This window comes from Triturus cristatus, chromosome 6 (genome assembly GCF_964204655.1).
Source record: "Triturus cristatus chromosome 6, aTriCri1.1, whole genome shotgun sequence".
Taxonomy (NCBI): domain Eukaryota; kingdom Metazoa; phylum Chordata; class Amphibia; order Caudata; family Salamandridae; genus Triturus; species Triturus cristatus.
The window spans coordinates 140,850,578-140,864,417 of NC_140589.1; positions in this window are offsets into that span (position 1 = coordinate 140,850,578).

The window sequence follows — 13,840 nt, forward strand, 5'->3', positions numbered from 1 at the left end:
GCGTACGGTAAGCTGACGCTACGCGCTCCGTACGTCATAAGTACGGTGCGCTTACGTGATACGTACGTGACGTACGCGTACACGCATGCGCGTTGCGCGGAACCAACGTCGCGGTTACGTGGGTGCGTGTAATGCGCAAGCGCGAGTGCGTCCTACGTACGCGCTCCGTAAACGCTTCGTAAGCGCATATTTACGTCACGTTTGCGCATGCGTACTTGTTTACGAGCGCGTACCGTAAGCTTACGGAGCGTGCACGGTAGGTCATGTGATCCACAAAGAACACTTTTCATTGGTTGAAACTACTTTCAGTTCCAGAAACTTCCCACACCACACCCATTCCCCTCATTACTGCTTGAGATCCCCTAGGAGAAGGAGCTGAATTGACATTGAGATACAATGGCAGAGCAGCAGTCCTCTTCTGAGAGTGAGCCTAGCAGCACCATCATCAGACAGAGAAGGAGGAAACAAAAGGATTCTTTTGTGTGGGAGTATTTTACTTTTCCAGAGGGGCAGAAAAAGGTCAATGCTCCATTGGTCACTTGCAGACTTTGTGACCGTGTTTTATCTAGAGGAGATCCAAGGAAGAAGTATTCCTTTGAAAATCACTCTATGATGAGACACCTTAGGGATAAACATCCCAGGACCTTTGCTCGACATACTGAAGAAAACTCTTCAGTAAGTCACCGGAGCCCAACCTCAGAAGCTCAGCCGAGTACATCATCGGCAGCTCAGCTGAGCCCTTCCTCTGAGGTGGGAGCATCACCTTCTTCAGCTCCTCTGGACATTAACCCTCGATTTCGGAGGGTTTCAATGAGGTGTACAACGTGTTGTGGTCTTATTGTTTTTGGGGAGACCAGTGTTTCCCTTATTAACAATAAGATAGACCAGCACGTTTGTAGACGTTCATAATATTCCCATTCTTTCTTTCCTCTATCCCTGTATTAACACAACGGCTCGTTTAAGAGCCAACCTTACCTCACAATTTTTTAAATTTTTTTTTAAGCTTTCCTTTTTGAAATTTTTTTTTGCCGTGCGCGTACGGTACGCGTAATCGCGGAATAGTTACGCGAAGTTCGCGGAATTTTTCCTCGCGGAATTTTTCCGTTTACGCCGTGCGTGTACGCTATGCGCATTCCGCGATTTTTTGAAAAAAAAATAAAATTAATTTTTGCCCTTGGGGGTCCTTCTGGGACCCCCTGACAAAGGCTAGGGGGTCAGGAACTGTCCACCCTGCCCCCTTTTCACGTTCTCCACCTTTGTTTTTCACCCCCTCAGACTGCGAGAGACAAAATGGCAGCCGACACTTCCTGGTTTCAACCGATTCGAATGTTTACTAAGATCTAACAACCAATCAGAATCGCGCTCGTGCACGGCGGCGTGCGGGTACGGTAAGCTTACGATACGCGCTCGGAGCGCGCCTATATATATACATATTGATTTAAATGCTATTTTCTCAGGAAATACTGAACAGATTTACACGAGACCTTCAAAAGGCACATCCCTGACCTGAGGGCTACCTCTCTGCCAAATTTCAAGTAATTCTGTTCAGCCGTTCGGGCTGTAGCTCGGACTAAAGGTCCTATGGAAAAATGCATGGGGAAAATGCGTTTTGGGACCCCCCCTTTTTCTCAGCCCCCGCTTGACGAATCCCCAAGAGACTTTCAGTGAAGGAGCGGAGCGCCCCACCTATTTTGAGAATTTCGCGAGGATTCGTCAATCGGCGCCAAAGTTATTCCACATAGAATGTTGCGGATTTCCTATGGAAACACGGTCCTAACTATAACTATCTACTGGCGACCGCCAGTAGATTATATATATGTATATATATATATTACCTACTGGCGGTCGCCAGTAGGTAGTTATAGTTAGGACCACGTTTCCATAGGAAATCCGCAACATTCTATTTTGAATAACTTTGGCGCCGGTCGACGAATCCTCGCGAATTTTTCAAAATAGGTGGGGCGCTATGCTCCGCTCCTACCCTGAAAGTCTCGGGGGGATTCGTCAAGCGGGGGCTGAGATAAAAGGGGGGTCCCAAAACGCGTTTTTCCCATGCATTTTTCCATAGGACCTTTAGACAGGGCTACAGCCCGAACGGCTGAACAGAATTACTAGAAATTTGGCAGAGAGGTAGTCCTCAGGTCAAGGAAGTGCCTTTTGTAGGTTTGGTGTAAATCTGTTCAGTAGATTCTGAGAAAATAGCCTTTAAATCAATATATATATCTGAGCCAGCTTACGGTGCGCTTACGGTACGCTTACCATACGCGTACGGTGGCGTGCGCGAGCGCGATTCTGATTGGCTCTTAGATCTTAGTAAACATTCGAATCGGCCGAAACCAGGAAGCGGCGGCCGCCATTTTCTCTCTCGCACTGAGAGTGATGTTTAAAATATAAAGCACAAAAACATGTAAAGGGGCTGTTTAGACTGCTCCCACACACATAGCAATGCTGAGGGAGTCCCCAAAGATCCCCCAAGGCCAAAAACGGAATTTTTATTTTTTCGCTAATTTCGCCGATTACGCTTACCGTACGCGTACGGTAAAAAATTATATAAAAAAAAAAATTATCCACACTCTCCCCACCCTGTGTGCAATTGGTGCCCGAAGTGCACCAATTGTGCATGGCTTATTAAAGATGAGTTAAACTAAAATATTAAAAAAAATAATAATAAAAAAAAAAATTATCCACACTCTCTCCACCCCATGTGCAAATGGTGCCCGAAGGGCACCATTTGTGCATGGCTTATAACATATACGAAAAATTAAAATATTACCTTTCAAAACGAAGTGCATCATATGTCCTCCATGTGCGCACGGTGCGCGAAGCGCATCGTGCGTACATGGCCCATCTAGCGTAACGTGGGCACGCGGTGCGCGTAGCGCACCGCGTGCCCACCGTGCGTGCACGGCACTAACTGCGTAAAGTGGGCGCGCGGTGCGCAAAGCGCACCGTGCGCGCACGGAACGAACTGCGTTAAGTGGGCGCGCACGCCATGAATGGCGTAAAGTAAGTTAGCATTTAAAAAACCGTACAAATTCACTGAAAAAACCATAGGTTTCACACACGTTATAGTTAGGAATTAGCATTTAAAAAACCTTGCAAATTCACTGAAAAAACCATAGGTTTCACACATGTTATAGTTAGCGGAAATTTTACTGATAAAAAACCAATGAAATTCCCCCGTTATAGTTAGTGCAGGCAACTATAACTCACGCGACCACAATCTTCTGCTGATGACATATGTGTCTTTATGAAAAAAAAATATTTGTAATAGATGTATAGCTAAAAATGTATGGAAGAAGACATGGGCAAATAAGTGTCTAAATACAGTATTAGCATCAGCAGAGGATTGCGGTCGCGTGAGTTATAGTTGCCTGCACTAACTATAACGGGGGAATTTCATTGGTTTTTTATCAGTAAAATTTCCGCTAACTATAACATGTGTGAAACCTATGGTTTTTTCAGTGATATATATATATATATATATATTCCTCCTTTGTCCCCACCGGGATTCCTCGCGCACTCACGAGACCAGAGGCAGGTGTGCAGTGAATCAGTTATATTTTTATTTCATATTCAGCAAGCCAATGCTCAATAAAAACTCTACGCGTTTCGGTTTCCCCTGAAACCTTGCTCACGAGTTCTAACAGTTTTCAAACCGCATTTTTTTCTCTTTATAGACAAACACCAAAAAACACACCCATGTGATACATCGTGTCACTTCCTGTGCTATCCAGCTAAGCATTATGGTACATATAGTTCGTTATAATTCTCCCGTAAAAGAGGTCACATTGTAATCTCGTGTTGACAATCTCAATACATCTAAAGGATTAATCCATAGCAATCTTTCCATTACAATCATTGATACAATTGCAAGAGGAGAACGGCATTATCCTGCCAATATTTTCCAGGCAATGCCTGATTGTTACCAAATAACGCCCCCCAGTGGGCAAACAATTCTATCTGAATTGATTTTACAAGTTAGTCTGCTGTGGTATGTTAAAACCCTCTAGTGGGTCTGCCAATCATTAAAGGAGGTATATGTCGATATGTGAACACACATTCTCCTGATCACCTCATATAGCGTTCAAGCCCTCTAGTGGGCCTTCATCTCCCCTGTGGAAAAAAGATTTTTTTTAAACAAAGCTTTTTTTACTGTTTCATTTTTCTCGTGACTGTCTATTGTCACTCCTTATACCATCGTATCTTACAGGAAGGTTTGTTACAGGAAAATTTCATTTAAAACCGTGTTTTTTCAGACATGAGGGGGTGTGAAACGTGAATCTAGTGACAACTGTGCTAAAGGGAGACAAATAATAGCAGCTCTGCTGGGCATTTTACATCAGTCTCATCATGGAGCATATTTACAAACAGTTCATAAGTGATAATGGAGTTCCTCATCCTGGTTCAAGCCATCCGGCATAAGTGTTCGAAAATTTAGAATGTGGTGTGATTCCTTCTGTCTTAGGATCCTTTCACGATCCCCACCTCTTGGGTGTATTCCTACTGTCTCCAACGCATAAAATTTTAACTGTTTCCAGTCTCCACCATGCTCCTTCTCCATATGTTTGGCTACCGCGTTGCTTCGATCTGAGTTGATGGTAGCTCGCACATGCTCTAAAATGCGTTTTTTCAATTCGCATTTTGTACTGCCGATATATTTTAAAGCACATGGACATTCCATTACATATATTGCAAATTGACTTTTACAGTTGATTAGTTGGTCAATCCTGCGCGAGGAATCCCGGTGGGGACAAAGGAGGAATACGTAACGACTTGGCTCTGTCGTACCTTGAACGCACCGCCTAACGAGCGTCCAGGAACCTGAAAGCGGGCCGCTTTCGGAAATATATATATATATATATATATATATATATATATATATATATATATATATATATATGTATATATATATATATATATATATATATATATATATATATTATCTACTGGCGGTTGCCAGTAGATAGTTATAGTTACAACCTAGTTTCCATAGGAAATCTCAAAATTCTATTTTGAATAACTTTGGCGCCGATTGACGAATTCTCGCGAAATTTTCAAAACAAATGGGGCGCTCTGTTCAGCTCCTACCCTGAAAGTCTTGGGTGATTCGTCAAGCGGGGGCCGAGAAAAAGGGGGGGTCCCAAAACGCGTTTTCCCCATGCATTTTTCCATAGGACCTTTAGTCGAAGGTACAGCCCGAGCGGCTGAACAGAATTACGTGAAATTTGGCAGAGAGGTAGCCATAAGGTCAAGGAAGTGCCTTTTGAAGGTCTCGTGTAAGTCCAGTATTTCCTGAGAAAATAGCATTTAAAAGCATATAAATATCTATACACGCGCACCGTGCGCGCACTGTGCGCGCACCCTGCCGTGCGCGAGCGCAATTCTGATTGGTTGTTAGATGTCGGTAAACATTCGAATCGGTCGAAACCAGGAAGTGTCGGCCGCCACTTTGTCTCTCGCAGTCTGAGGGGGTGAAAAACAAAGGTGGAGAATGTGAAAAGGGGGCAGGGTGGACAGTTCCTGACCCCCTAGCCTTTGTCAGGGGGTCCCAGAAGGACCCCCAAGGGCAAAAAAAAGATTGTATTTTTTTTTCGAAAAATCGCGGAGTGCGCACACTGTGCGCGCACTGTGCGCGCACGCTGAAAAAACACACGTAAAAAAAATGTTCTAATTTTTAACGGAAAATTAAGAGAGGTTCGCACACCGTGCGCGCACGCTAAAAATCCCATAAAAAAATAAAAAATACATACATAAATTAGCATTTAAAAAACCTTTGAAATTCACTGAAAAAAACACAGGTTTCACATACGTTATAGTTACGAATTAGCATTTAAGAAACCTTGCAAATTCACTTAAAAAACCATAGGTTTCACACATGTTATAGTTAGCTGGACATTTCACTCGTAAAAAACCAATGAAATTCCCCCGTTATAGTTAGTGCAGGCAACTATAACTCACGAGACCGCAATCCTCTGCTGATGACGTCAGATATTACATCACTGATGACATATGTGTCTTTCTGAAAAATAAATATTTGTAATATATGTATAGCTAAAGATTAATGGAAGAAGACATGGGTAAATAAGTGTCTAAATACAGTGATGTAATATCTGACGTCATCAGCAGAGGATTGCGGTCGCGTGAGTTATAGTTGCCTGCACTAACTATAACGGGGGAATTTCATCACTATAACTCGCGCGCCCGCAATCCTGCTCTTGACGTCACATATTACATCACTCATGACATGGTCAGTGGCATCACTCATGACATCACTGATGACATCATCCTTGTGATAGAGTGGCGGTCGCGCGAGTTATAGTTATCTGAACTAACTATAACGGGGGAATTTCATTGGTTTTTTACGAGTGAAATATCCACCTAACTATAACATGTGTGAAACCTATGGTTTTGTAAGTGAATATATATATATATACACATATCACATATATATATATATATATATATATATATATATATATATATATCCAACATCGGTAGTCGCTTCAACTCGAGCCGCTTAACGATGGCGGGCCGTGATGGGTTAGCGAGACCCAAATATTCCAAATCTGCATTGCTAGAAATCCATCCAGGAAAAAACAACGCTTCACGGCACCCAGTGCTTTTAAGGCAGAGTTTAATTAGGCCACACAAACTCTACGCGTTTCGGGAAGCTCGGTCCCTTGATCACGAGTAAACGGACATAGTCAAAACACCAATAAGTAACAATGTGTCACGTGACCTGGTTTGTAATTCAAGAACAGTGAAAACAGACTGCACCGCATAGTAACGACATCGCCGGAGGATTCGTGTTCAAATAACATCAACATGCCCCATTGCTAATACATAAATTCATTTATCCAGCAATTGTGAACGAGTGTACATTGTGCAAAATGTGCCCCCATGAAATTTCCGTAATTCATCATGCCAATCCGATTTCTCAACTTGATCTTTTTCAAAAATACATTACGAAAAAACTTTATCAACAGTCAACTAGAACACAGTGGATTTTCACATGCAAGTGCTGAAGAGTACAGTTCTGTTTGGTTTCGTAACAAAGTCCAAAATTATTCGACTTTGTGTCCTAATTCAGGACCCAGTTGAGTTTATAAAAAGACGAAAATACCGCCCAAGTGGGCACAAAATTAACCAGGTTACCCTTGCTTATTACGTCTAAGCGGAGGCAAGAAAAATGAAAAACAGGTGGGGTAGCCAAATACTCCAAAAAAATAGCCCCAGTGGGCAGATTGTTACCAGACTTCCAATTCAATGGAATGTTGAACACTCGAAACAACAATCTATTCTTATCGTCATAGACGTAAATGTCAATACTGATCCTTTTTCTTCTGGGGTTATTTAAGCACATCTCTCTGTTTCATATATGGGTGGCAGTCTGCAAAAGATATACACAAGATAAAAACAGTGTCACAACTTCAGTTACAAATTATGGTTTAAGAAACATATAAAACATCACAGCTTGGCATACTCAGTATTGTATCCGGAGGGAAAGAAGGGAAAAAAGGGGAGGGGGTGAAAAACCGGGTGGGGGAGAGGGGGGAGGGGGGTTTTTTGGGACGGAGGGGGGCAAGTGGATAGGGGAGGAGGGGAAAAAAAAAAAAGGGCAGGGAGGAACCCAGGAAGGGACGGTGGGAGGCTTTTGAGTTTCTCACTTTTTCACTTCATTAATTGTGGTTTTAACGGGCCTCTAACTACCTTAATTCAGTTTTAGCCTAAATGGACTGCTAATTCCTCGTCGATGTTGTGGCCTCGAGGTTTTACTGTTTGGTACTGAATGATCATGCGGGACTCAAGTCGTCTCAGCTCAAGGACTCTGTTCCCACCCCTCTCACGCAAGGGGACCGTGTCGAGAACACAGAAAGAGAGTAGACTAGTGTTTTGGTGGTGTTCGGCTTTAAAATGCCTGGCCACAGGGTATTGCCTGTCATTTTTTGTTATTGCTCTCAGGTGTTCGAGTACTCTCTTTTTAGCAGGGTGAATGGTACTGCCTATGTAATATTTATTACACGGGCACTTTAGTGCATATACCGCATGGTCGGTATTGCATGAGACATGTTTAGTTATCCGAAAAGGTTTGGTATTTTCTGACAAAGTTACCACCTTGCAGTTATTACTGAACTTGCACGCTTTACATTTACGGCAGGTAAAGAAGCCCTGAACAGGGTTGCTATTTCTTGGTGGTTTTACGATACTCTGACAAAGTGTGTCTTTTAAGGATCTAGCCTTTCGGAATGTTACCTGGGGGTAGCACTCAACTGCTGCTTCCAGATCCTTGTCTGTTTTGAGGACATCCCAGAACTTTAGAAGGCATTCTCTAACTTCATATGCTTGGTTAGAGTAAGTCGTAACAAATCTTATTTTGTTTTCTTCACTATCAGTACCCGAAACCTCTGATCTGGTTCGGAGAAGTGTTATTGGAGTATTTGGCTACCCCACCTGTTTTTCCTTTTCTTGCCTCCGCTTAGACGTAATAAGCAAGGGTAACCTGGTTAATTTTGTGCCCACTTGGGCGGTATTTTCGTCTTTTTATAAACTCAACTGGGTCCTGAATTAGGACACAAAGTCGAATAATTTTGGACTTTGTTACGAAACCAAACAGAACTGTACTCTTCAGCACTTGCATGTGAAAATCCACTGTGTTCTAGTTGACTGTTGATAAAGTTTTTTCGTATTGTATTTTTGAAAAAGATCAAGTTGAGAAATCGGATTGGCATGATGAATTACGGAAATTTCATGGGGGCACATTTTGCACAATGTACACTCGTTCACAATTGCTGGATAAATGAATTTATGTATTAGCAATGGGGCATGTTGATGTTATTTGAACACGAATCCTCCGGCGATGTCGTTACTATGCGGTGCAGTCTGTTTTCACTGTTCTTGAATTACAAACCAGGTCACGTGACACATTGTTACTTATTGGTGTTTTGACTATGTCCGTTTACTCGTGAACAAGGGACCGAGCTTCCCGAAATGCGTAGAGTTTGTGTGGCCTAATTAAACTCTGCCTTAAAAGCACCGGGTGCCGTGAAGCGTTGTTTTTTCCTGGATGGATTTCTAGCAATGCAGATTTGGAATATATATATATATATATATATATATATATATATTACCTACTGGCGGTCGCCAGTAGGTAGTTATAGTTAGGACCCCTTTGCCATAGGAAATCCGCAACATTCTATTTTGAATAACTTTGGCGCCGGTCGACGAATCCTCACGAATTTCTCAAAATAGGTGGGGCGCTACGCTCCGCTCCTACCCTGAAAGTCTCGGGGGGATTCGTCAAGCGGGGGCTGAGATAAAAGGGGGGTCCCAAAACGCATTTTTCCCATGCATTTTTCCATAGGACCTTTAGACAGGGCTACAGCCCGAACGGCTGAACAGAATTACTAGAAATTTGGCAGAGAGGTAGTCCCTAGGTCAAGGAAGTGCCTTTTGTAGGTTTGGTGTAAATCTGTTCAGTAGATTCTGAGAAAATAGCCTTTAAATCAATATATATATCTGAGCCAGCTTACGATACGCTTACCGTAAGCTTACCGTACGCGTACGGTGGCGTGCGCGAGCGCGATTCTGATTGGCTGTTAGATCTTAGTAAACATTCGAATCGGCCGAAACCAGGAAACGGCGGCTGCCATTTTGTGTGTTTCACTCAGAAAAAAAAGAGTGAAAACAAGAAAAGGGGGCAAGGAGGAGAGTTACAGACCCCCTTACATTTGTGAGGGGGTCAAAGAAGGACAGAAAAGTACAAAGAAAACATTTATTGATTTTTTAAAAAATCACGGGGTACGCGTACGGTAAGCTTACGGTAAGCGTACGGAAGAAAAAAAAAATTAAAAAAGAAATGAAATGCAGATTTAAGAGTTTAGATATTAGGGGGCTCTAAAAAGAGCCGTTGTGTTTATGAAGTGATTTTTTAAGTGGTACCTACAAGTAAGTACTGATGCAGAGTCTAAGGTTCAAGAGGAAGACTCTGTTCCCTTCATCATCGAAGTGCACACCATCTCCTCTATAAATGTCTTGCATGTCATAACGCAAGTTGTTGTGGTAAATGGCACCCATACCATAGTCACGGAGGAAAGCAGAAACAGATTTGTTGACGTGCTTTCTTGCTTTGTCAATTTGCGGACAGAAATGATTGGACCAGTTCCATTTTTGCCTTTGGCATATGTTGGAAAACACAAAGGCAGTTTTAGGGAAAAGTGAAAACAGTTGTGCAAAGGTGTCCTTCATAAGCATTTCCAGACCTACCCCAGTCAAAGTGCCTAGGTCATTGCCACCACAGTGCACTATTATGAGGTCAGGGTGTTGGATTTGCATGAAGGATTTCACCAATGGCATCAATTGGTGCCACTTTAACCCTCTCTGACCAATCCATTTAATGTCTACATTTGGCAAAGCAAGGTCTCTCACCATACCTGTTTTCTCTGCAAACTTTTCACTCCAGAAGACATAGCTGTGCCCTACAATCCACACTGTGAACATCTTCAAAGGAGAACTGGATGCACTCAGGAGGTGTCTTTCAGTAGAATGGCAATATGAAAAGAAAGACAGTTTGGAAATGGAGGCATACATATTTTTTTCAAAACAAAAAGAACTGATTGGCTGTTTCATACCATTCTAGAATAAAAACTAGGCTGTATGTGTAAATTAATAGAAGCATGTTTTGTATTGGTACAAAAAAATGTGTTACCAAAGAACAGTACTATGGATTTGCTGTTAGGTTTGAAAAGTCAAGCACTCTTGCTCTGTGGAATTGAAACATTGTGTGGCGAACTTCTGACCTATCTCCACACAGCAGTGTTCCATGAGCTGTTGCTATGGTAGCAGGCAGAAGTCAAGTTGGGGGAAGGGTACTAGGCAGAAGTCAAGTTGGGGGCAGGGTACTTTTGGAAAAGGGTTGGTTTTCAACCAATAGAAATGTGTGATTACATTTGAAAAAAAGGGGGAAGCACTGAGATTTGAAATTTACATGTATATGTGTGGAAAAATAGAGGGAACGTTTGCCATTATCTGGTTCTGCTGAGAGGAGAGAGGTGTAGAGAACAGAGATCCTGGCTCTGATAATCTGCTGTTTGAGTGCCACATTTCTTTCACAACTAACTAATTTTAAAGGTGAGTTTAGAGTTTGAGAGGGGATGTATATGGTAAATTAAGAAATGAATAATAGAATTGGAATTCCTTTTGTAGAAGTTGTGTTTATTATTTTCTGTTTTGGGAGAAATTTAAATGTGAGGAACATGTAAAATAATATGGACTATTTTTTCATGATAAATTAAGGTGTACTGGTAAAAATAAGGAATACTTTAAGGGTTTGAGGTTGCAGTCAGTAATGCAAATACATTCAGCATCACTAAGGCTGGTTGCCCTTGCTGGAGTGTAGGCAGTCACCGAGGATACACATGGTGGTGGTCTGAAAAAGCAGTTTGGACATGGGCTTTTTAAAAAAATCTAAAAAGTGGATTCATAATGTGTCAGTCTGTAAAAGTGATTTTCACTTGCCAAAAAAAAGAGCAGTAAGTGTGCATTTAAATTGGCAAAGAAATTTCGTTTTGTGACTAATGTGAAAACATGACTCTGTGTGCAAATAGGAATTACAGGCAGAGATTTATTGCGTTTTGCTCTGGTGATTTCACAGTTGCATTAGTAGGAAAAAGGGGGAGCGATTTTTTGGGGGAAGAAGCAGACTCTTAGCACACAACCAGCTCCTTTCCATGTATAATCATGCACAGTATTTAGAAGCGAGTGGGGTTTTGAGGTTTCAGTCTGTAATGCAAATACATTCAGCATCACTAAGGCTGGTTGCCCTTGCTGGAGTGTAGGCAGTCACCGAGGATACACATGGTGGTGGTCTGAAAAAGCAGTCTGGACATGTGCAATTAAAAAAATCTAAAAAGTGGATTCATAATGTGTCAGTCTGTAAAAGTGATTTTCACTTGCCAAAAAAAAAGAGCAGTAAGTGTGCATTTAAATTGGCAAAGAAATTTCGTTTTGGGACTAATGTGAAAACATGACTCTGTGTGCAAATAGGAATTACAGGCAGAGATTTATTGCGTTTTGCTCTGGTGATTTCACAGTTGCATTAGTAGGAAAAAGGGGGAGCGATTTTTTGGGGGAAGAAGCAGACTCTTAGCACACACCCAGCTCCTTTCTATGTATAATCATGCACAGTATTTAGAAGCGAGTGGGGTTTTGAGGTTTCAGTCTGTAATGCAAATACATTCAGCATCACTAAGGCTGGTTGCCCTTGCTGGAGTGTAGGCAGTCACCGAGGATACACATGGTGGTGGTCTGAAAAAGCAGTCTGGACATGGGCTTTTTTTTAAAAAAATCTGAAAAGTGGTTTCATAATGTGTCAGTCTGTAAAAGTGATTTTCACTTGCCAAAAAAAAAGAGCAGTAAGTGTGCATTCAAATTGGCAAAGAAATTTCGTTTTGGGACTAATGTGAAAACATGACTCTGTGTGCAAATAGGAATTACAGGCAGAGATTTATTGCGTTTTGCTCTGGTGATTTCACAGTTGCATTAGTAGGAAAAAGGGGGAGCGATTTTTTTGGGGAAGAAGCAGACTCTTAGCACACACCCAGCTGCTTGCCATGTGGAATCATGCACAGTATTTAGAAGCGAGTGGGGTTTTGAGGTTTCAGTCTGTAATGAAAATACATTCAGCATCACTAAGGCTGGTTGCCCTTGCTGGAGTGAAGGCAGTCACCGAGGACACACATGGTGGTGGTCTGAAAAAGCAGTCTGGACATGGGCTTTTTTAAAAAAATCTGAAAAGTGGTTTCATAATGTGTCAGTCTGTAAAAGTGATTTTCACTTGCCAAAAAAAAGAGCAGTAAGTGTGCATTTAAATTGGCAAAGAAATTTCGTTTTGGGACTAATGTGAAAACATGACTCTGTGTGCAAATAGGAATTACAGGCAGAGATTTATTGCGTTTTGCTCTGGTGATTTCACAGCTGCATTAGTAGGAAAAAGGGGGAGCGATTTTTTGGGGGAAGAAGCAGACTCTTAGCACACACCCAGCTGCTTGCCATGTGGAATCATGCACAGTATTTAAAAGCGAGTGGGGTTTTGAGGTTTCAGTCTGTAATGCAAATACATTCAGCATCACTAAGGCTGGTTGCCCTTGCTGGAGTGAAGGCAGTCACCGAGGATACACATGGTGGTGGTCTGAAAAAGCAGTCTGGACATGGGCTTTTTTTAAAAAATCTGAAAAGTGGTTTCATAATGTGTCAGTCTGTAAAAGTGATTTTCACTTGCCAAAAAAAAAGAGCAGTAAGTGTGCATTTAAATTGGCAAAGAAATTTCGTTTTGGGACTAATGTGAAAACATGACTCTGTGTGCAAATAGGAATTACAGGCAGAGATTTATTGCGTTTTGCTCTGGTGATTTCACAGTTGCATTAGTAGGAAAAAGGGGGAGCGATTTTTGGGGGGAAGAAGCAGACTCTTAGCACACACTCAGCTGCTTACCATGTGGAATCATGCACAGTATTTAGAAGCGAGTGGGGTTTTGAGGTTTCAGTCTGTAATGCAAATACATTCAGCATCACTAAGGCTGGTTGCCCTTGCTGGAGTGTAGGCAGTCACCGAGGATACACATGGTGGTGGTCTGAAAAAGCAGTCTGGACATGGGCTTTTTAAAAAAATCTAAAAAGTGGATTCATAATGTGTCAGTCTGTAAAAGTGATTTTCACTTGCCAAAAAAAAAAGAGCAGTAAGTGTGCATTCAAATTGGCAAAGAAATTTCGTTTTGTGACTAATGTGAAAACATGACTCTGTGTGCAAATAGGAATTACAGGCAGAGATTTCTTGCGTTTTG